This window comes from Felis catus, chromosome F1 (genome assembly GCF_018350175.1).
Source record: "Felis catus isolate Fca126 chromosome F1, F.catus_Fca126_mat1.0, whole genome shotgun sequence".
NCBI classification, from domain to species: Eukaryota; Metazoa; Chordata; class Mammalia; order Carnivora; family Felidae; genus Felis; species Felis catus.
The window spans coordinates 41,942,975-41,967,241 of NC_058384.1; the positions used below are offsets into that span (position 1 = coordinate 41,942,975).

General features: G+C 49.7%; 1 protein-coding gene across 10 annotated transcripts in view; it reads left to right on the plus strand.

Annotated features, from left to right (window-relative positions):
- Positions 1-5,958: 5,958 nt before the first annotated feature.
- Positions 5,959-24,267, plus strand: part of ATP2B4 (ATPase plasma membrane Ca2+ transporting 4) — a 98,327-nt gene continuing 80,018 nt past the window's right edge. For 4 of the 10 annotated variants that reach the window (XM_019822019.3, XM_006942883.5, XM_003999387.6 and 1 more), the window contains exon 1: positions 5,960-6,395. The gene's annotated coding sequence lies outside the window, so the exon portion shown is untranslated. Of the gene's footprint in view, positions 6,396-7,012; positions 7,278-7,605; positions 7,676-24,267 lie in introns of those variants that run through there. The other 6 variants (XM_003999388.6, XM_045049015.1, XM_045049012.1 and 3 more) reach the window with 5 other exon arrangements.

A 24,267-nucleotide genomic window follows, 5' to 3' on the forward strand; every position in this document is an offset into this window, starting at 1 on the left:
GCCAGCCTTCACTCCATTCTTCCTACCTCCGTACCCTTGCTCACGCCATTACCCTCATGGGTTCACCCCTCCCACCCGTCCAAAACAGATTACAGCTTACTCTTCAAGGTTCTTCAGGTACCTCCAAATACTGTCTCCTTTCTAGAGCCTTCTCACATTCCTGTCGGAAATAGTCACTCCCTGGAGTTTCCACGGAAGTGTGGTAGCCTCCCCCACCAACCCCATCCACAGTTGCCCTCCCCACGATCTCAGCTACCCACAATCAACCACACTCTGGAAGCAGATGATCCTTCTTCTGATGTACCGTAAGGTCAATAGCAGCCTGGACACCATGTCACGGGGCCTACGTCAATCATCTCACTTCATCTCATCACATAGACATTTTATCATCTCATATCAACACAAGAAGAGTAAATATAGTACATTAAGATATTTTGAGAAAGAGGGGCACCTGGGTGGTTCAGGTCGGTTAAGTGTCCGGCTTCAGTTCAGGCTATGACCTCAGGGTTCATGAGTTAGAGCCCCACATCGGGCTCTGTGCTGACAGCTCGGAGCCTGGAGCCTGCTGAGGCCTTGTGTCTCCCTCTCTCGCTGCCCCTCCCCCACTGGTGCTCTGTCTCTCTCTCTCTCTCTCTCAAAAGTAAATAAACATAAAAAATTTCTATTTTATTTTATTTTATTCATGTATTTCTTTTTAAAATATAATTTATTGTCAAGTTGGCTAACATATGGTGTATACAGTGTGCTCTTGGTTTTGGGGGTAGATTCCCATGGTTCATCGCTTACATACAATGCCCAGTGCTCATCCCAACAAAAAAAAAATTTCTTTAAAGATATTTTGAGAGGGAGAGAGACCATGTTCATATCACTTTTATTACAGTATATCGTTATAATTGTTCTGATTTGTTATCAGTTATTGCTGTTAATCTCTTACTGTGCCTAACGTATAAATTAAACTTTATCATGGGTATATATGTAGGTACATATAGGAAAAAACATAGAGTATACAGGGTTCAGTACTATCCACGATTTCAGGCATCCACTAAGGGTCTTGGAACATATCCCCCGTGTATAAGGGGGGACTACTGTATTTTCATACTTCACTTTTTATTTTTTATTTTTTTAGATATTTTTTAAAGTTTTTATTTATTTAGTTTTGGGAGAGAGAGAGAGAGAAAGCATGAGCAGGGGAGGAGCAGGAAGAGAGGAGGACAGAGGATCTAAAGCGGGCTCTGTGTGGACAGCAGAGAACCCCTGACCTGAGCCGAAGGCAGATACTTAAACCGACTGAGCCACCCAGGGGCTCCTGCAACTTCACTTTTTAATAAGTACTACCTAGCACATAGTAAGCACTCAACAAATATGTTTCAAAGAGTATAACACCTTCTATTGTGGTTACTTATACTATGAATATATCTTTTTCCTCCACTAAACAATAAGCTTTATTATCTCTGTATTTCTTGTCTGGACCCAATAGATGTTGAAGCAATAGACATACTGAGTTGAATAGTACATATTCAGTAATGAATAGAATGAATAAATAAAATTCACTGAAATGAGTGTACCTAAATGGTAGATACCAGCTCAAAAGGTTTCTATATAACTTTCCTTCCATTATATATATATATTATACACATATATATGTATTATATATATTATAATAAGTATATATAATTATTATATAATTATATATATTTTATTATAATATAATATAATATATAATATAATAATATATAATATAATATTTTATTATAATATATATTATATTATATTATATTATATTATATTATATTATATTATAATATATTATAATTATTATTATAATTATTATAATTATATATATAATATATTATAATTATTATTATATATTATAAATATATATATATATTATAATATATATAATTATTATATTATAATATAATAAAAAGATATATTATATATATGTGTATAATATATATTATACATGTATGTGTATATGTATATATTATATATGATAATATAATATATTATAATATTTTATATATAATATATAATATAATAATATATAATATAATATTTTATTATAATATAATAAAAAGATATATTATATATATGTGTATAATATATATTATACATGTATGTGTATATGTATATATTATATATGATAATATAATATATTATAATATTTTATATATAATTTTTTTTTAACAGAGAGAGAGGCAGAGCATGTGTGCAGGTGCGGGAGGGGCAGAGAAGACAGAAAGGGAGAGAATCCTAAGCAGGTTCCACACCCAGCATAGAGCCACACTCAGGGCTTGATCTTACAACCGTGAGATCATGACCTGAGCCGAAATCAAGAGTCAGACACTTAACCGACTGAGCCACCCCGGTGCCCCTACGTTACTTTCTATATTACTTAATACAAGGGACAAAAACCCAATTCAGTGTAGCTTATGCATGCATAAATGAGTCATGTAACTAACTCATTTGTAGGAACAGGGAGGGCACAGTAGGATATGAGATACAGTTGACTCAGATGCTGCCAGGCCTCTCTTCACCTTTCCTCTTGGCCTCTCTCCCCACGTAAGCTTTATTCTTTCCCACGGGCAACCTTCTTCCATGTGCAGGAAACATGGCCGCTGATAATTCCAGAGCCTCACTCCTCACGATGCACACTGCTGGAGGGAATCAAGACTTGTCCTCTCTGTGGTCTTAGGTTCAAGAACCTCAGGAAAGGATGTAGCTGGCTCAGTTTGGGTCAAGTAGTGGTGGGACCTCTAAAAAAATGACAGTTCCCATGTTAACAGTGAGGAGAAAGAGCGTCTTAAAGAAGCGGGTCTGGGTGCGGGGAGGATGGTTGCTGTTCTAGACAGCAGATGCCTCCAGAAGGGAGAGATGCAGCTTGCATTCCAGGGAGGTGAGGGCAAACAGCAAGTGTGATTTGGGGACCTCAAGATGGAAGCTCGCAAGAGGCCAGAGGAGCATATTATGTTCAGCACCTAAGGGAGAGACGAGGTCGACTGCATTTTCTTCAAGTGAGAGGAGGAGTGGGGACAGGGTCCACAGTGATGGCCTCCCTGCCACAACCGGCCAGCTCTGCGGACGCCATGGCCTAGCTGAGGAAAGCCAGGCTGGAACTAATGAAGCAGAGAACGTGTAAGGTCAAGGGGGCAGTGTGGATAAGAAGAAAAAGGGGCTATTCAGAGGCTAGGGCAGCTAGCCATACACAACAGCCCAATCAGGAACTTCTGGTGTTGGAGGCAGTGCCCTCCCTCTTGCCATGGTAGGGAGAAGGGGCGCAACTCCAGTGTCGTAGACCTCAAGCCTGCTGCTGGAAGAAACAAGGCACCGAGGCTTCTCGGTTTCCAGAAAATACAGGTTTCGGTGGCTGGCTCAGCTGTAGACACCAGGCTGCAGCTGCCCTAGAGCCACCTTGACCTACCCTCTCACATCCTTGTCTCCCGCCTACACAAGGGCTAGGGGGTTGGTATAGGGTGGAAGGTTCCTCTTGTCTTATCCCACAGCCCCCACCTGGGCAGAAGGAGCACTAGGCTCTGAGAGAAGGGAGGAACTACCTAAAAGCTACCATGGAAGCCATGTTCCTGGTCTGCCCATGAATCCCAGCCAGCCAGAGGTGGGACCCACCTAAGATCCTCTTTGGTGGCACCTCCCCAACAGGGCCTGTCTCCCTGGGACCCAGGGACTTTGAAGAAAGGATCTTGCCTTTCAAATACTAACTGGCTACGAACTGGCAGCATGTTCCAGCCCCCACTTGCCAGGCGGCCAAAGTAGACTTCTCCTTTAATGGGACCACACATCTGGCCTAAATTGTTACTCCCCCAAGACAAGTTTACTGAACAGTTAGGCAATGCTTCCACGCACAGCCACTGCAGAGAAGCTTAAAATATACTTTAATACATTTAAAGCACCATCCTGGAGACCGGCTTTCTCATGATAAAGATGCGACTGACGGACACTCATTGGGCTTTAAAATGTCAAGTTATTGCAATCCAGCAGGGAGCCTGACAAGGCATTAAATCTGAAGCTGTGTTTGGCTGATTCCTTTCCTCCCATTTCCCATGCCTTCCCCCAAAATTGATCTGGGCTCCTGAAGCCGACATTTTGGTAGGACTTTCTGAACCGTAACAAGGTATGGTCTCTATCCCTGCTTCTTCCATGGAAATGCACTGGGGAGTGGGGTGGGAGGGCCCAGAGAAGTTGGGAGGGGGGCAGGGAGTGAAAGAGGACACATCTCACCCTTGGTGTCCTCTAAGTGCCAAGGAGGGTGAAACTTGGAAAAGAAGTCCACGGATGGTTTCCATTAGAAGGTGACCCAAAAGTCCCCTCCACACCCCTGCAACGTTCCACCAGCTGGGCTGGAGAGGAGAGGCACGGGACAGGCAGGGGATTATCTTAGACCTGGTTCCCAAGATAGGTGGTGATGGCATGGTGGCAGGCAGTCTCCCGCACCACATTCGGGAGCTCTAAGCGCTGAGCCCAGCGCAACAAGTCTAAAAATATGTCCTTCCTTTGATCTGTTTAACTTTCCCAAGGTCAGAAATAGGATGCAGATGGGTTACTGAGAAACAGTAGGATAGGAAAATAAAGAGGGGGGAGCGGGGGGAAGGACCCAAATGTTAGGAAATTGGGGAGGAGCCAGGAGGAAAGTAAACCCTAGGAGTGTAATTCACAAGTTGGTTTCTGCATGTGCAAACGGTTCTTCATCCTGGGGCAGGGAGGACAGGATGCAAAGCAGGACAGGTGCAGCCTGAGGGGCTGGTTAGGATCTAAGAGGCTTCTTCCCCAACCCCTGAAGCTCTGGTAGGTCACCTTCTTCACTACACAGTGTACAACTCAAACCTGTGAAGTGTACGTCAACCTGCCCTCCACAAGCATATGAATACAAATGACGGGTGTGCTGAGGTAGGTGTGGGAATATATCAGTCAATACAGATGTGTTCTGTGAACCAGTTGATGGTGCATGTTTGTACTTGAAAGCCACAAGCAAAATCCAGGCGAGAGCTAGGGGTGGCACTCTTGCACAATGTTGGTGGGGGTGTGGCTGTGGAGGTGTGCTTAACAGTTTCTAGGCTGTATATAAGTGTGCGTGGATGTCTGCGTGTGTGCAAATTAAACTGGAAATGTGTGTCGGAGCATGATACAAGAGCGGGAAGGTCCGTGGGCTTTGAAGTCAGTCTGACTTGGCTTTGCATCCTGGCTCTGTCATTAATCAGGTGTGTAACCTTGGTCCAGCCACTGAGCCTCAATTTCCTCAACTCTGAAATGAGGACAATAAGTACCTTCCAAGATGGCCAGGAGTATTGGAAACAATGCCATGTGCTTTAGCCCACACATAGCAGGGCTGAAAAGAGGACAGCTGTTATCATGCATTGTGGATGGGCCTCTGGTCGGCACAGAGGCAAGAGGGAGCAGAATATGACCCAGGATTGTGTGTGCGAAGTCTGGGTGAGGAGATGTGTGCTAAGATTTATGGGTAAGCAAAGCTGTGTACCTGTGTGCATCCAAGGCGATTCCTTCTCCTCCAGGGAGCCCCCTTTTCTGCAAGGGTTCGGAGCGGGGGGGGGGGGGGGGGGGGGGGGCGGTGGCACAATTTCCGCAGACACCTTGGGCTTCTGGGTTCTGGGTCTGAGTGAGTTAAGAGGTTGAGAGGCCCGGTAGGAGCTGCAGGAAGCCAACCGCCAGCAGAGGCTTCCTTTTTTCCCTCCACCCAGCAACGGTTGAATACCGCCACCCACATCCACTTCCCACCTCCAACCCCCCACCCTTACTTTCCTTCCCACAAGTGACATCAAGGGCGGGGTGGAAACCCGAGAGAGGATTTCTCCCCTCCATTTCGCCATTCCCCCTTAAGACAAACCAGGAAGCAGCTGCGGCTCCAAATCGGGCCACCTTAACAGTAGAGTAATGGTCTGGCCTCCAGCCAAGCCCCACCTCCGTTCCAGCTCTCGCTCCTCCCCCTTCTCCTCCCGCACCGCTCCGGGAGAGCTGGTGAGCCCGAGTCTGGCCCGAGTTGGCTGGAGCTGTTGCCATGACAAGCATTTTCTTAAGAAAGCTCTGCTGTTGAGACCGTCCAAAGCTGGGGGTTGAGGAGGGGAGCACGAACTTCCTGGGAAACGATCCCTCCGAAGAGAGCTAGGCCGGAGACACCCGTCCAGCTCCCCTGCACCCATTTTCTTCCAGGAACCTGAGAGGTCCTTCCCTTTGGGAGGGCTGGGGGAGGAGACCCAGCCCACTCCCCGGCCGTAGCTGGAAAGGCAAGAGAGCAAAGCCAGCATCTCTAGCGTGGTTGCCACACTGGGGAGACCGGTGGGTGGTCACCCCCACCCCACCCCGTCCATGGAAACCCGGAGGGAGAGTCCCGCTTGGAGAAGCCTGGATCTTTGCTAGAAAGAGAGGTAGGCTTGCAGAGAATGAATTGAGTCGCGATTTGCAAACTTTGTTTCTTTCTTTGCTCTCAATGGCTTCTAAAAACTCCCTGAATTTCCTCTTCCTAGCCTGTTTCTTGCGACTGGGTTTGGAGTGTGTGTGTGTGTGTGTGTGTGTGTGTGTGTGTGTGTGCGCGCGCGCACAGATTTGTCAAATACTGTGTTTCCTAGATTCCGTTCTGAGAAACCATATAATCAAACAAGTGATTTCTTTCTCTTTTCCTCGTTTTTGTCATTCCTGGGCTGTGGGGGTAAGGAAATGGAGGGGCTGTCTTTTTCACACCCAAACTGAGCTTTTGGAAAAAGCATTTATTTTCCCCCCATCCGTTCCTGCCCTCCCCCTCCCCCTTGGCTTGGGAATGAGACGCAGAATGGAAAACTGTTGCAAAAATATTTTCCGCGTCTGTTCCCTTTCTCCGAAGCCCCAAAGAGAGATGGAAAAAAAAAAAAAAAAGAAAGAAAGAAAGAACAGAGTAAGAAATCTTCAACAGGAAGGAGGGGCTGCCGTGGGGACCGGCCGAGGGGCTCACTGGGGGGTGGGCGGAGGTCCGAGAAGGAGGGGACTGGGGAAGGGGAGTGCACAAATTAAATTTCTTTAGCTTTGTAGAGAAACCTCAGCAGTTTCTCTGCCGCTTGCAAAACATCCTCAGACTTTCACGTCTATAATTAGCTGTGGAAAAAGCTGGGAGTTCCCTCGCCCCGCTGTTGTTGAGTGTGTGCCGAGCGTCAAGAACCAACTGTATGAGTGTCTCTGAGGGCACCGCCCCACACATCTCGGGTCCCGGAGGAGAGGAAAGAGCAGGGGGTGAAGTTGGAAAGTTTGCAGATCCAAGGCCGGTGCCTGTGGGGCCGGTGAGCGTTGGGCGGCTGGGGGTTGGTCACCGGCGTCCTTGGGAGGGTCCCTGAGCGTCCTGGGCCACTGCGCCCTTGCAGAAGAGCTGGAAATGAAGGCTGGGCTGGTCGCTCCTGCTCTCCTGCAACCCGCTCGCTCCCTCGCATACTTGGCTGGCTCTTGGGGTGGAGGAGGCCGGCTGGCACCCTCCCCAAGGCGAGGCCCGCCTCACCACTCCCCCAGGTCTGCGAAGGACCCACCGCTCCTCTCCAGCAGCGGGGGCGGGAGGGGGGAACGCGGGAGTGGCCTGCGCATCCTGGGAGCGAGTGGGCACTCGGCTGGCCAGAGGCGCCTCCCCCGGGCATTCCTTCCGGACTTACAACAACTTGCAGACGCGGTGTCGGCGCCGGCTGGCCTGGTAGGGGGGATGTCAGATGGAGAAATCGCGGGCACGCAACTGACGCGGCGGGGGAGGGGAAGTGAATCCCAGGCTACAGCGCCATCTCCTCCTCTGGGTGGGGTGTCTGGCAGGAGGCTGCAGATCCTCTCCCTCCTGGAGCTCCTCCTCAGAGATGCCCCTTCTCGACCTTCCTATACCGAGCCCCGCTTCAGCCCCCTCAGCGCCGGGCCCTCTTTCTCTGGAAGAAAGGGAAGAGAGGGTCATCCAAGGCAGGGGCAGGCCGTGGAGAGGGGCCTAGGGGTCCGGACGGACTGGCTGGGAGAAGGTGGAGGAGGAGGAGGACAGGAGGCGGTGGTGGCTCCGATGGCTTAGTGAGCCTGGTTCCCTGTTGGCTAGGGGTGGTGGCATGGGGGGCGGGCTCCGGGAGCTGGGTCCTGGACCCCACAGATCAGTGGGGTCAGTCTGGGGTGGGGAGGGAGAGGAAGCACCTGCCCTCTTCCCCAGCTGGTTTGGTTGGAGGGGTGGTAAAGGTGGGAGCTTAGAAACTGGGAAGAAGGAAGCAAAGGACTCTTGGAGGAGAGCTTAAGTGGGGGCCCAGGAAACAACAGGAATCAATTTTCATTTTGAGGCGTTGGATGATTGATCTGACTGCACCCCAAGGGCACCCTTGTCTTCTGATCCAGAAGGGAATGAGGCCTTCCCCAGGGGCCGAGGACCCAAGACAAGATCCATGCCCTTGCTCTGTAGGCAAGGGGGGGCGGAGGAGGGGAGTCCTTTTTTTTTTTTTTTCTCCTGCTGGGGAGCCCTATCCTCCCTGCCACCATCTTGCCGAGGTACAACCTCGAAATCACCAACGCCCCCCCGCGCGCGCGCCCTTCCATGGTGGGGGCCGATAATCCCACCCTCCCAGCAGTTGGCCTTCCTATTTGCAGTTTTCTGACTAGGGGCAGATTCTGGTGGGCTCGGGTAGGGCTTCTCGCTGAGGAGCAGGTCCCTATTTAGCGCACACCGAGGCGCCTGCCTACCCCTCCCCCCACCCGCTGTGGCCTTGAGTCGCGGGGCGGGGGCGGCGGGGGGCACCTTCTCTCCTTTCCCGCCTGGGCCGCACCAAACCCGCGGCCCCGGGGTCCGAAGCTGCCGGCGGCCCCGCCCCGTCGCGGCCCCTCCCGCAGCTCGGCCCCGCCCCCTCGGCTCCGCGCTCCTGCGAGTACTTTGCGCGGGAGGCGCTCCGAGCCGCCGCCGAGCTCAGGTTTGCTGCCTCCCGGCCTCCCCGAGCCTCCGTCCCCTCCCCGTCCGGCTGCCTCCTCCGCGTCCCTGGCCGGATTCAAGGGCAAGTCGACGGAGGCACAGGCTTAGCCCCGGGGCTCCCAGCACCTAGCGCGGTGCCTGGCACGTTCTAAGGTGCTTGGGCAATGTTTGGTGAAAGAAGGAAGTGACATTTGGGGAGATCCTGGGACCGATTGCCTAGCTTGCCCTGTGGGCTTCAGTTCCCCGCCGCGTGATGGAAAGCCCGCACCCACTGTAATGGTGGGAGGGCGTGGCTGAGTCAGATTTGTCCGACTTCTGTGATCTTGGGTGTCTGAAGAGAAGTCAAAATGGGAACGCCCAGTTAGTTTGCCCGAGGTGTGAGTGCTGGAAGACGGAAAGCGGTGAGGAGGAGGGCGTGGAGGTCCCTGAGCCATGATAACTGGAGAGCCTCACTCTTCCCCAGCATCGTTGGCTGGAGGGTCTTCAGAGGCAGAGGGGCGCTGGGGGCTGCTTGGCTCTGACTCAGCTGCCCCTTGTCGGCAACTCAACCCTCCACGGGAAACTGCCACCCCTTAGCTTCTCCCGGGAATCCTCGTGGACCCTTTTTCTCTTTTTTGCCCGTGTTCTCTGTCTTGGACCCAGCACCCAAAGACATGGATAAGCCCTGCCCTTGTGGGGCCTTCCAGATCCAGGAAGCTTTGGAGGGAGGAAAGGAAGATGTTCGTTCTGGCTCCCCAGGACCTAAGAGTCGTGTTTGGCTTAGGTTGACCCAGGTGTTCGGTTTGACCTTGAAGAAAAATGCTCTACCCTGGGCCTCACTGCCTTCGTGGAGGAATTCTAACAGCCCTTTGATGTCTTTCCCCCAGCGTAGCCCTCAGACAGTACTCTTCCCAGCCCGGTTCCCTGCGCCTCGGACTTGCGTTCATTCCTGTCATCCGCAAATGGTACTCCGTCAGACGGGGTGATATCCTTTCCCCACTCCCCTTTCTGTAGAGTGGGTCATAGAAATGAAACAGGCCCTCGGGCTGGAGTCCCCAAGGCTTGTGTGGAATGTTTGGTGCTTCCTCTTCCAACATCCCTTTGTCTCCTCTTTCCTCTTTCCCTTGTATGAGCCAGTCTTGTTCCACTGACTTATTTCCTCTGCACATATTAAAAGAGAAATGACAGGGACTTTTGAATTCTGCCTCCACCTGAAGCCAGTTCTCTGTGTGCAGCCCACAGGAATGTGGGTTGAAGAGGGAAACCAGGCAGGATCAAGTTAGGACCAGAGCCAAGGGCTCCCCAGGAGCAACACAGGAGGGGTTCGAACCAATTTGTGTTGGGGAGTGGCGGGTGGGATGGTGCAGAGGCCAAAGGAGAGAAAAGGGAGGTGAGGACTTAGGCGACCAAAGGCCAAGGATCCCTCCTTTCTTCTCCACTCTAGCTCCTCTCTGGCTGAAGTTTTCAGCCCCATCACTTCTCTGTGCTCTGGTTTCCCAAGTACAGAAATCTCTGGGACCATTCACATATGGGGCACCTGGGTGGCTCAGTCAGTTAAACGTCCTACTTCCGCTCAAGTTATGATCTCACTGTTAGTGGGTTCGAGGCCCGCGTCCGGCTCTGGGTTGACAGCTCGGAGCCTGGAGCCTGCTTTGGATTCTGTGTCTCCCTCGCTCTCCACCCCTCCCCCACTCACATTCTCTCTCTCTCTCTCTCTCTCTCTCTCTCTCTCTCTCTCTGTGTCTCTCAAAAAATAAATAAACACACACACACACACACACACACACACACACACACACACAAAAGAAATCTCTGGGACCGTTCAGAATGATGAACTGGAATGGAATCAGTGAGACCCCTTTGCTCTTGCCTTTCTGCCAGGTCACTAGGACCAGAGGATCTTGAGGCAGTGTGTTTACTGGTGGGACCAAGGACTCTCAGACTCAGGGAAACTCTCAGCTCAGAACACCTCTAGCAAGATCCACCTAGGTTGCAAAATCAGTGCTCAAAGTGCAAACCGGTACAACTCCTACAGAGGGCAAGCTAGCACTATCTAACAAAACAACATATGCATTTACCCAGCCATCCTACTTCTAGGAATTTATCCAGAAAGTGCACATTCACAGATACAAAAAGACATATGCACAAGGTGATTCTTTAAGGCATATTTGCAGCAGGAAAGGAAATCACTGGAAACCACCCAATGCCCATCTTTAACAGACTGGCTGAATGAACAGGAGTATGGCCACACAGTGGAGTACTATGCAGCCAAAAAAAGAGTAGGAGCCCTGTGAACTTACATGCTGTGATTTCTAGGATATATATTTTTTTAAATATTTACTTACTTACTTATTTTAAGAGAGAGAGGCAGAGAGAATCCCAAGCAGGCCCCACGCTGTCAGCACAGAACCTGACACAGGGCTCGAGCCCACAAACCGTGAGATCATGACCTGAGTGGGAATCAGGAGTCAGACAGTTAACTGACTGAGCCGCTCAGGCATCCCTGTAGGATATGTTGTTAAATGCAAAATGCAAGATGCAAAAGAGTGCGTGTATAGAGCATGGCACTTTTGTTGAGAAAACAGGAGAAATCAGAATACTTTTTGCAAACACACACACACACACACACACACACACACACACACACACAGGATAAACCAGAAATTAATGTAAATGGTTCTCTGTAGGGTGAATAGGAACAGGATAGATAAGATAGAGATGGCAATGAAACTTTACTAATGCTACTATTTTAGAGTTTTGACTTCTGAACCAGGTAAATAGTTTACCTGGTTACATAGATCCAAAAGAAAGAAAAAAGCAAACCCTAAAGCCAACCACAACAGAAACAATGAACCCGAGTATCAATTTGATTCCTCTACAGAGAAAATAATTAATTCGAGTAATCTTTTTGTTTAATGCCTTGACTCTTAGTGGAATGTATATTCTCAGGATAAAAAGCACTACCAAAAAAAAATCTTGAACTTTACTCTCTAATTGTGTTATTGGTCATGGTGTTGGCATCATAAATTGGAAACGGTTTTTTGTTTGTTGTAGGATAGATCAGATGAGTATATTGACATCTCTGGAAGTCAGGGTTTTGATCTGGAAGAAGAGAGTCAAAAATACGGAATGGGGGAAGGTGAGGCAGAACCCTGTGATTTTTTATGTATCTCCTAGGTCTGTTCACTGGAAGGGTCTAGAAGTACTGCTACCCGGTAGCACAGAAGACACCTCACGCCCAGATGTTTATTTCTAAATACCACTTGCCCCTAAGAGGAAGCAGTGCTCCATGGAGAAATGGCTGATTCTAAATCTGGGACTGAGAAAGTACACCTGAATCGTGTTATGCCAGAAAGCTAGCATGTGCTCATGGCCAAAAGACTCAGGAGTTGGCTTCAAGGGGCTCCCACAGGGCAATTTTGGGACACACTGAACGTTGAAAAGAATAACAGTAATAGATTATAAGACGCTGAATAAAAGATGTCCATTCTGACAGCGAAAGTGGAGCAGGGAGGGAACACTCTTCACACAGGGATGCCAGCTAATGAAAGGTGGAGGCAGTAACTTTAAATGTACTAGTTTGCAGCCCCTCATATAGTCACTGGTTCAGGCTGGGCTTGCTAATGAATGACACAAATCATTAGATGAAAGGTTGATCTCAGTGTATCACCTGGTGGATTACTTACTCCTTGCAAAAAGAAAAACCTGTCTTTGCAACGGGGACATCCGGCACTGACCGTCTCAACCAAGCGACCAAACATCAGCAGTAGTGGGACCACCTGGCGTGAGTTCTTCCTGATGTGCTCTACGTGCAGCCACATCAGCTATAGTCTCGCCAAACGTGTGTCTGTGGAGCCTAATGACGAGGAGACCAAAGCCAAATCTAGAATGTGAGCGATTCCACAGGACAACTGATTGAGACTTCAAAAAAGTGAAGGTCATTAAAAGAAGCCCTGAAATGATATGCTTGGGGAGAAGGGCAGGAAGACAGAAACCAGTCTAGATGTAAAGAAGCTAAAGAAACATCATAGCCAGGGGCGCCTGGGGGGCTCAGTCGGTTAAGCGTCCGACTTCGGCTCAGGTCACGATCTCGCGTTTCCTGGGTTCGGGCCCCCGCGTCGGGCTCTGTGCCGACAGCTCGGAGCCTGGAGCCCGCTTCAGATTCTGTGTCTCCCTCTCTTTCTCTCTGCCCTCCCCTGCTTGCACTCTATCTCTCAAAAATAATAACATTAAAAAAAACCATAATAGCCAATTGCAATATGTAAACTTTAACTGGACCTTGGGTTAAAAAAAAAAAAAAAAGACTGTAAGAGACATCCTGGGACAATTGGACAACTTTTAATACAGATATGAGATGATATATAATTATTGTTAATTGTGGAATATGTCATAGCAGTAATGATAATGGTTTTATAGGAGCATATCCTCGTGCTTAGAGATTATGCAAAAGTATTTAGGGGCAGAGGGGTTTGCAAGTGACTCAGCTCCTCCAGCCCCACACAGCACGTGGAGGGACCTTCTTGATGACGTAGTTGCCCCTGGGAGGCTTCCTTCTCTCCCTGCTGCCGTCAGCATTGGGCTTTCCCTTTCCTGGTGGGGGCAGCTGGGGCACAATGGGTGGGCCAGCTGGACCAGGGGCAACAGGTGGGAGCAGGACTTTCCTCACCAGGCCACGGGCCAGCTGAGGAAGCCTAAGAGCTGCAGGCTTCCAGAATCACCCACCTACTTTTCGAGGGGATGCCCCGGGCTGTAAGAGGAGGAATCCACCAATCACCCTGAGGCTGTTTCTGACCAAGCTTTCGCATCCCTTCTGAATTCTGTAATTCGGTGATTCTGAAAGAACTCGGCAGTGCCTGCCCCAAGCCTTCATGCTTGGGCTAAGCAAGGCCTTCTGGCCCCCCTTCTTGGCAAGGACCGTGTACCAGCTGCACTGTCAGTGACCCAGATCACCATACTCTCCACCCCCGCCTTTCCAGCCTGGTCCCAGCTCTGGAGAGAGATCAGGTTTACAGGACTGCCATTCTCTCTCTCTCTCTCTCTCTCTCTCTCTCTCTGTCTGTCTCTCTCTCTCTCCCCTCCCTGGAAACCCTGGCATGACTCAGGGCTCTTTTCACGCAGGAGGGGGCCATTGATCCCTTCGTCAATTCCCCTTCTGTCTTGCTAGGGAGCCTGTAAGAGCGCGAGACAGGAAGTTGAAAGGGGGCAGACAGGGCAGAGTTTGTTCTCATGTGCTGCCAGCCCTGCCGGAAGAGCATGGGACTGGGAGTCAGAAAACTGGTGACCTGGACTCTTGCCTACTGTGTGACCTTGACTACGGTGGTGATGTCTCTGGGCCTTTGTCTCCCCCACTGTAAAATGAAGCCAAGCTTGGACAAAGGCATTTCCGATTCAAGACTCCCTTTCCCACAAAGGGGTAAAATTCTCAATGCTCAAACCAAACTCTTTACCTTAGAGTCTAGCACAAGGTAGTAGCCTGTGGCCAACTTCCATCCCTCTATCCAGGATGACCAGAGGTGGGGAGTCATAAAGGAACCTGTCCTGTAGACAACCACTTTTAAGGTTTCGGAGTAGGACGGGTCCTCAGATTCCCCACCTTACCTGCCTTGGATGTTCAATTAAGAAGTTCTGGCTCAGTATCTCCCGAAGCTAAGATTCTGCTATGTCCTAGGCCAGAAACTCAGAAAGACTGGCTAGAGAGAGATACAGAGGTCCAAGCCTTCGGGGAGTTTACCATCTCCTAGAGAACATGATTTTCCCGGAGTGATTAGATTGCACCACGAACCATACGAAATTGCCAATATGCAACCACTTTTGACCTACAGATGGCATTTCACATGGTTCGGCCTCGTATTAATATTAGGAAATACTGGAAATCAGGGACTACAGTCAGCGCCGTGGGATAGAGAGACGAGGTCTTCATCCGAACTATGGGTTGGGTTTGGAGAAATGTGGCCAGCTGCTGGGCCAGCCTGTCCTCCCTCTCGATCCAGACTTTTGGCCTTGGAGGTAGACACATTGGCCAAACCCTTGTCCAGACTCTGGGTGAGTTTCCAGCACTAGCATTTCTGGTAACTGGCCAGGTCAGCTGCCCCAGGGGAGAGAGGAGAGTGCTGCCCGTCCATAGTGCCCTATTCCTGTGCCCTGACTGCCCTGCCTCATATTTTAGGAGCTGAGGATGGAGGGTTGTCAGAAAGGAGGAATTCGGGAATATCCACTCTATTCTTCCCCCCCATCTGGGGGCAGACTAGAGCAGGATCGCACACAGGAAGCCTCATCTGGCACAGGGACACATGACCTGGTGATGCTGGGGTCTGAAGGATGTGAGTAGGAATGTGGAGGCCAGAATTTGGCAGGGCTCACCTGGAATTGTTCTTGGAGGAGGTGATTGCCAAACAGGATCTGAAGGAGGAGAGAGGCTAAGTGGAGGAGAGCTTGGGGGAGGGGAAGCGGGTTGGGACGAAGAGCTGAGATGCTGCATCCGGCGGACGGCAGAGGACACTGAGCGTCCTGGAGAGTCAGATGCTCTGGCAGGTGAGGGAGGCCGTCTGCTGCCCCCCACTGGAATGGCTCCGGCCTGTGTCTGAGCCAGCACCCGTGTGGCAGCAGGATGGCGTCTGGCCTCAGCAGCAGCCTGCTGCCTGCCTGCTCTCCTAGTGCTTGTGGACCATTAGGCTGCTTTTTTGATGTTTCCTGCCTGCCGTCTGTACCACAGCCTTCTTTGTGGAATGCACTCAGATGACATCTGTTAGCATCGCTAGGACAGACACAGCTGGCATCCACACTTCCAGGGGCTTTCTGACCTTGGTGCAGGGGAGGTCAGTTACCAGGCTTTGGCTGGGGGGGCGGGGTGGCTGTTCGTGCTATTGAGCCAGAGCATTTGAGATGGACAGAGTTGGAAGAATGGTCCAATGTATCCTCTTTGGCAAGTGAGAAACCTGAAACCCGGAGACTTGCGTGCCCAAGGACGCCAGGCGAGTTTGATAGTTTGATGCTGAGCCAGCGTTAGACCCCACTTCTCCCCACTCCAAGTCCGTGGCTGAGCCTCTGACCCCATCCGTGCAGCACTCGTGACCCAGCTCAACACCCAACCTCCCCACTGCCCAGTCTCTCTACCCAAGTAACAGGCAGAAGCACCCCAGCCGCTCCAGGGATGACGTGTGGTGTGGTGAGGTCGTGTGATAGAAGCACTTTGGAAGATGCCGGAAACCATAAAAGTGCTGTGCCATGATTGTAACTGCTGCTACCCTTCTTACCAATCTGGGTCATTAGCAGTGAGGAAAATGCAAAGGAGGAGTGCCCCTGCACCGCCCTGATCGCCGTGTAGCTCCTAATGGAGCTGGGTCTCTTCTCCTGGTACTTTCCGCAGCTCCTCCCAGAGAGTGGGCATGGAGCTGGGAGAAGCTGGGTGATTGAGAGCGGAAGCAGAAGTCCTGGAAAGGGGTGGGCAGAACCTTCCTCCTGCCTGGGTGTCCCCGGCCCTGCCCTTTCACACAGGGTGTGACTCCTCCGAAAGGTCGGAGGAAGTTTGAAGGGGAAGTGCTCTGCCCTGTACATCTTCCTCCACCTTCCTCTGGGCCGGGTTGGCTGCCGAGCTCTGATTTGGGAGCGAAGAGGCAGCATGGTGGGGCCGCTGTAATGTGACAGCACAGGCTGGTTTTATTGCTGATGTTATTGCCGGAGCCAATCTGTCATTCATTTGCTTGTTCGCGTATTCGTTTGTTCATCCAACAAACATGAAGTGAGCACAAACCGTATGCCGGGCACTGTGTGAGGATCTGGGGAGAAGTCATGTCTCCAGGATGCAGAGTGGCTAAGAATCACTCCTTTCAGCTCAAAGACAAGTGTCCTGAGCCTGGGGGCCCACGGCAAGCCCTGAATGGCACAGTGTCCCAGAGAACTTGAATCTGTGTCCTTGGAGAACAGGGAGAGGTAACTCCTGACTTTAGAGACATAAGGCCTAGACTCCATACACAATTGAGCTGAGAGGGGCCTTGGGGACCATTGTAGGGCAGCACCGTGTTACCAATGGCCCTGTGGCCAGATGGTGAAGGACATGCCCTTGTCCTTTGCCAGAAGAAGCCTTCTCCTGGGCCAAGGCCTGATGCTGAAGCTGGGCGGTCATCTAGCCTGTATATCCGGTCCTTAGGCTGGCATCCCCGTGTTGTCTGACTTTGCAGTCCTCTGTTTACATCCTAGAGCCTCTGAGCCTGATGGGGCAGAGCTGTCCCATTGCTGGGATGCCCAGAAAGGATCTGAATGAAACCCTGGAATGAAAAAGCAAACTTTCCAGAGAAACTGTCCGATTTCTCCTCCCATGCTTCTTCTCATTTCAGCCCCTCCACCCTACTTTCCAGAGGCAGCCTGGTGTCTCAGGATAGAAAAGTGGGTTTAGAGTTGGGTGGCACATAGGACACAGATCTCTGTTGACCTTCAACTTTCCCGTCCATAACCTGTATATGTTGTCACCTTTCCTGATCTACCCGATGGAGTGTTTTGATGGGCAAACAAAATAGGGTAGGGAGAGCATTGCGTCAACACTCAAGTGCTAGGGCTGGAAGTGCTAGGTAAGTGTAAGGCTTCTCATTCTCGGGCTTCTGCTCGTCCCCCACTGCTCACTTCTGTTCCTTCTCTCTGCTGCCCAGCCCCTTGACCCCACTACGGAGCCCATCCTTCTCTGTTCTCTCACTGCCCACTCCAGAGGCTGCTCTTCCCACATCCTCCCTCCTTGCCTAGATCAAGACCCAACACGACGCATCTTAAATAATAATGACAACAGTAGAAGTGATCGTCTGACCTACCATCCATCATGTGCTACATACGAAACTTGGATGATCGCATTTAATATTTCCAGCAGGCAATAAAGTCAACAGCGTCTTCATTTTACAGCTTAATGAAGACATTCGTGTAACATAAGGCTGAGGTCCAACCCTAGGCTAGAACATCTATAGATTTCTTCTCTCCATTGCCAAGTGACGGACTGACAAGAACACGGAGAGACTCGACAGCCTTTATTGAATGTCAACTAAATGCCAGCTGCCTTCACATTATGTCACAACAACCACCTTCTGAGACAGGTGCAGGATTCGTCTCCGACATCATCTGGTTGCAGGAGCAGAAACCCACTCAAAGCAGCAAAAAAGAGTGAAAGGGGGCCTTACTGGAAGTTGACAGAGAAATATCACAAAACTTGGTGGGGGCAAGTGTGGCCCCTGGGTGGACCGTGCTGTCTCTCTCCGGGGCGGCACGCATTCCCTTCTCTGCTCCCGTGTCCGTGTGCTCAGCACCCATCGTGGTTAACCCGAGCAGTGGGTTCAGCCTCCAAATCCATATGACCTTCCCTCTTAGCTCTCCAAGTAGATTAACCCAGTCTCTCAGTCCAAAGAGATATCAAGAGGTACAGATTCCAGCTTAGGTCCTGTGTGTCCACCCTTGCTCCAATTACCTGTGACCTGCTGGAGGGAAGCGGGGACTAATCAAACATGATGACCCAGGCTTCGCCCTTCCACAGGGGCTACAGAAACAGACTGTTTCTAGAGGGGACGTTCCTTGACCTCAGGTGGTGGGTTCAAACCCAACTATGCTCTTCACCAAACCAAACTGTCTCCAGGACATTGTGGAGATGATGCCCTGCTTTCAAACTCTGCGAGTTTTCCCAGAATCTGTGGGTTCAGGTGGGCCTGGAAAAATAAGATTGCCATTTGTGAACTCTGTGACGTGCCAGGCGTTGAATGTACATTATTTTTAATCTTTGCAGCATTACTGCAACGTGTTATTGTCCCGATTTTACAGATAAGAAAGCTAACACCCAGTGAGTTAAGTAGCTTGCTCCCAGATCATCATCCAGAGATCATCCAGGCTTGGATCATCCAGGGTTGGGCTAATCTTTGACCCAGGCCTGTCAGACACCAAGACTCATGCCTTCTCTATAATGCAACCCTCACCAAGAAAAAGAACTGTTTTACTTTGATTCAGCTGGAAAAGTAGACTCTAAGAGGGCAAGGTTCTTCATCTCTTTGTTCTCTGATGTTTCTCAAGCAGCTAGAGTAGTACCTGGCCCGTGGTAAGTTCTCAGTAAAAAATTGTTGAGTGAATTTTACCTTGGTATCTTCTATACTCCTGGGCTCCCCATGTTTAGAGGGGGAAAAAGGGCACATTCTAATCTTTGGAGAATTGTCCACTGAAACACACTGGGGTGACCAACTGAGTGTGCCTCTGATCTCCACTCAACTCTCATAGTCCGCTTCGATGGGGGACATTAGGAACAGTCCCTCAATGTGGAGGAGTCCAAAGGAAAGTATGGTCCTTGGCCCATCTGTGTTTCCTGTCTGGTACATCTGACCTAAGATATTTGGTCCAATGAGGGGAGGAGGAGATTTCCCTGACACTGGAAAATCTGTTTCCTGGGACTAGGAAATGGAATGCCAAGGTGCTCCATCGCTAGAGAAAAGAATGCTAATTTCTGTTGGGTTTTCAGCCCCAGGGGTTGGAGTTTACCAAATCCTGGATCTCTTCCCATGCCTTTCTTGGTAGCTATGCCCTGTGTCCTCAGTCATCTGGTCAGCATTCACAAGCCCAGCAGCATGGTATTCTATAAGAGTGAGGATTTGGGGGAGTCCGGTGGAACTGGATACAAGTCTGCGTGGGCAACCGTGTGACCATGGACAAATTATTTGACTTTCTGGACTCAATTTGCTCAAGTTGTACGCCCCTGACACATAGTAGGCGTTCGCTGAATTTAAATTTTTCCTCTTCCGTTCCTTCATTTCTCTTTCGTCTCCGTGGATGCCGCCATAAGCCTGCCTACCTGCTCCCTGCTAACCCTTGGGCTCAGTACATTTATAAAAGGATCAGAGCCCATTATCCTCCAGTAACTGAAAGGCCCGGAGGCCCCAACCTCCCGCAACTCTCCACCAAGGGGCCCCCAGGGGCCAACTGTGGGTTCCATCATTTCCTGTGACCGGTTACCCTCTGGATGCCAGTTCCCAGATTGTGCTTCCTATTTGCGCAACAAGAGTCCTAGAAAAGAAGGCAGAATGGCAGCAACCATGTTACCTTGTTTGCTCCTGCCCTGTAGTCCTCCCTCCGGAAGTAGGTGCTATGAGAGCCAACGCTGGGAAGTCTCTTGTTGATGGAGGGGGGCAGACTAGGCCACGATACTCTCTTTGCTTGTAGAAGCTGTGACCCGAGGATGTCATTACTCTTCGGTCACCCAGGTCAGCTGCCCACTGCCATTAGAATTGAGCAGGCCCCTTGATAAACAGGCAGGAGAGTCCCGGTCTGGGAGCTCCTCCTCTCTCCCCAGCACACACCCACACAGAAACTTAAGCTGGGATGAGATAGCCGCTTGGCCAAGGTAATGCATAAAGAACATACCTTCCCTGAACCGGAAGGGGCTTGGCACTGAGTGCCTGGGTTGAGTCCTGGTCCTTGCTCCTGCTGCTGCCTATGGAATCCATAAGGGCTCCAGGCCCTCTGGGAATGGGGGGGACCTTCTCCAGTCCCCTCCCAGTTTCTCGAGGATGGCATCTGGTAAGAGGAGTGCTTTCAGAGGAAGTGAAGATGTGAATATTAGCTAAGAGTCGATGCGAGCGGGCCTATGACAGCATGGTTGCCAGGCTCCCATCAGTTGGCTGGTTCTGTTCAGCGTCAGCCAAGCCCACTCACAGCCTGGGAGCTACTCAGAAAGAGGGGTGCTGCCTTAGTCATCTCTGAACACCCAGTGTTTAGCACAGCCCTTGGTTCATGGAATGATCATCACTAAATGTTGGATGGATGGATGAATAACTGAATAAACAAATAGAAATTTTTCATCAGACTCGAGTCGAGATCATAGCCAAGTTTACTCTCTTCCTTCCCGGGGTCGCCATCTCTGTTCAACACTTCATCATCTCGTGCCTGAATACTTGCAAAGGCCTCCTCGTGACGAGCAGGGGCATTTAGGGGAATGAATTCTAGATTAGAAGTTGGGAGACCTGGGATTGGAACCATCAGGCCGCTCTCTTGCTTTTGGGAAATCACTGAACCTTTCCGGGCTTTGATTCGTTCGTGTGTCACGTGAGCAGTTTGACCTAAAGGCACTTCAGCGACATTTCAACTCTCCAATTCTCTGTCTCCTCCTACCAAACAGCCCTGCAGATTAATTGTGATTGGTTACGAAAATTTTAAAAATCAGGAGATTTCAAGTAGAAATCCACGTTGCTTGCTTTGTCTCAAAAGTCAGAAGCGCTGACGACACTGGCCAACCTACTCCTCATGGCAACACTTAGCAGGAGCTGAGGAACTCCTGCCCCATTCAGACAAGTGTTTGCCGGTTTCCTTCACCACCACCACCACCCCCCCATCACCTAAGCCTGGTTTGCTTATTTTTGTGCCTGCCTGGTCCCTTAGGCATTTGAATTTGCAAACCTAGAGTAGGAAAAATAAAGCTTCTCAGTGCGGAGGCAAGGGCACCCAGGATGGGGTGACAGCCCCAGGAAGCAGCTCGTGCTTAGCTGGGTTCAGGTGGCAGAGACTGGGGGTGGGAGCTTCCTGGGAAGCTGGGTGACTGGCGTGTGAAAAGAAACAGTAGCCAGTGCCCCAGGAGACTCTGCTTGCCCCCCCCCCCAGAATTGTTGAGCCCAGCTGTTCCCCACTCCATTACCTCTCTCCCCCTCAGACCCAGGACCCATGCCAGGAGGGTAACACTGTATAACTCTATGTAACTATATGGCCATGGCTCGGAGGTGGGAGGAGGGCCGGGGCTCCATTTTAAACTCTTGACAATGGTGCTAATTCCCGTTCCACTCCTTTCTGCTGTCCAGCCTCCACTAGTATCTTTGGCACAAAGCGGGGCAGGGCGCATGAGGCGGTCCGGGATGGCCAATCTATTTGGATGGGTGGAGTGAACATTCTCGCTTGTCTCCTGCACCATTGCTGTGAACAGCTGCACCTCAGAGCTCCCCGGGACTCGCCCCGTCCGTGGTCCCGAACCCAAAGTCCCATGTCTGACCGGGAGCGAACTTGTGGCCCACGTGAAGTCAAGGCCATGTCCCTTAGTCATCCTGCCTGAGCCCCAGGCAGCCCTGCCTCTCTGTTACCTTCTGCAGGGAGAACATCCCCTGCTTCCTCACTCACAGAAACTTTTCTTCAGACTTTCTAGTTTGTATGCTTTTCTTCAGCCGGTTACCTTTAGTTTGATCAGTTATTCTGCGGTCTGATCTAGTCTTGTGTGTGTGTGTATGTGCGTGTGCGTGTGTGTGTGTGCGGTTCTAAAAAAACATCTCTACTTCCTTTCCCCAGCCATGAATTACTCATCATTCCTCATTTGACACCTTTCCCTTTTCATACGGACATGACATACCTAAACTCTGGTTTACATGACGATTACGTTGTCCTAGTCACTTGCAGTGAGACTGTATGTTCTGGAAGGCTTTTGTGGTCTTCCCAATGTCCTTTAATCCAAATGGTGGATTTTGAGCAAAGTGGTTTTTTAATATTTTTACAGACCCCCTCTTCCCGATTATAAAAGGAATGCATAAAAATCTAACTTTTACTGAGCATTTACTATGTCGGGCACCACACCAAATGCTGAAATCGCATGACCTCCTTCCCTCCTCAGGACAACCCTGTGAGCAAAGTGTCATTCCTATTCTCCTTTTCCAAAGAAGAAACTGAGGCTCAGAGAGATAAAATAGTTTATCTGAGGTCTCACAGCTACGAAGTGGGGGATGTGGAATTGAAACCATGCCTCTGAGATTCTAGAGACCTGAGCTCTGTACTGCTTCCACACAAGATCATTCTAGAAAGTTTGGAAAGTTCAGAAAAATATAAAGGAGAAAATAAGATGTCTGTAAGTCCAGAGATCGCCGTTAACATTTTGATATATTCTCTGTATTCTTTTATATATGTAGGTAAGTATATACCCTTTTTAAAGCTGGGGACACATTAAATATTCAAGTTTTTTTAAAGATTTTCTTTTTAAGGCTTCATTTTTTAATTATTTTTTAATGTTTATTTATTTTTGAGAGAGAGAAAGAGACACAGAGCATGAGCAGGAGAGGTTCGAGAGAGAGAGACACACACAGAATCTGAAGCAGGCTCCAGGCTCTAAGCTATCAGCACAGAGCCTGATGTGGGGCTCGAACTCACAAACAGTGAGATCAGACCTGAGGCGAAGTCGGACGCTTAACCAACTGAGCCACCCAGGTGCCCCATTTAAGATTTCATTTTTGAGTAATCTCTACATCCAATGTGGGGCTCGAACCCACAACCCTAAGATCAAGAGTCACATGCTCCACTGACTGAGCCAGCCAGCCACCCTTAAATATTGTGGTTTTGATTCTAATTTTTTCCTACCCAACCCTAACTGTATTATGACCATTTTCCTACGTTATAAGGAACTGACCACAACTCAGTCTCAAATATGGTCCAGGGAATCCAATAATAGCAGACAACGAGAAGCAAAAGGTCGGTGTGATTTTAGAAGAGAAAGAAAGATACGAATGCCTGAGGCCTTTTCCTTGAAAGTGGACAGTCTGGAGCCAGCCTGGGTGGGGCGCAGAGGTCTGAACCTGGGATGAAGAGATCAGAGAGAGGGCAGAAAGCTTGCAACTCTTGAATTGCCTTTGAGAAGTTCCCTCCCTCCCTCTGGGTGTCGGGATCCCACGTGGAGGTGCGGGCCAACTTGTGTTTGAAGTGAGAGTTACAAATGCAAGGTGGCTTTTACAACAGGCTCAGCTGAGGGCCAGGCATTCTGGAAGAAGATATTGAACACCCTAATTCAAGCCCCCTATAAACCTGAGTGGAATTACTCCCTAATGGCCGAGAGGCTGGCTCCGCCTGCTGGGTTGATGCTCTCATACTGGCCTCTGGTTGGAAAGAACTGTGAGGCTTTCCTGCCTTCGTTCTCTTAAATGTGTGTGTAAAAGAGGCTGGGTAGATTTTATCTGTGGCTATATATATATAGATATATATATATCCATAGATATATAGATATATATATCCATAGATATATAGATATATATATCCATAGATATATAGATATATAGATATATATATCCATAGATATATAGATATATATATCCATAGATATATATATATATATTTTTTTTTAAAGAAACTTTTTGGTTAATCATCCAAGAATAGAGAGCAGCAAGGAGCACAGAGGAAGGAGGTAAGAAGAACAGAAGGCTGCCACCAGCCTTAAGATAATTAGCAAATGCAGGGCTGGGGGCAAAGACAGCGTCTAGTGTATATGGCAGGACAGAGTGATGCTTGCGGTAGGTGACTCCTCTTTGGAATGACAGCCTGGATTGTCAGCCTTTTAAAGGTTGCACCGGCTGCCTATTATGAATTCAAGAGTGACCGAGTCCTGGCGGTCTCCATGACAGATACGGTCTTAGCCA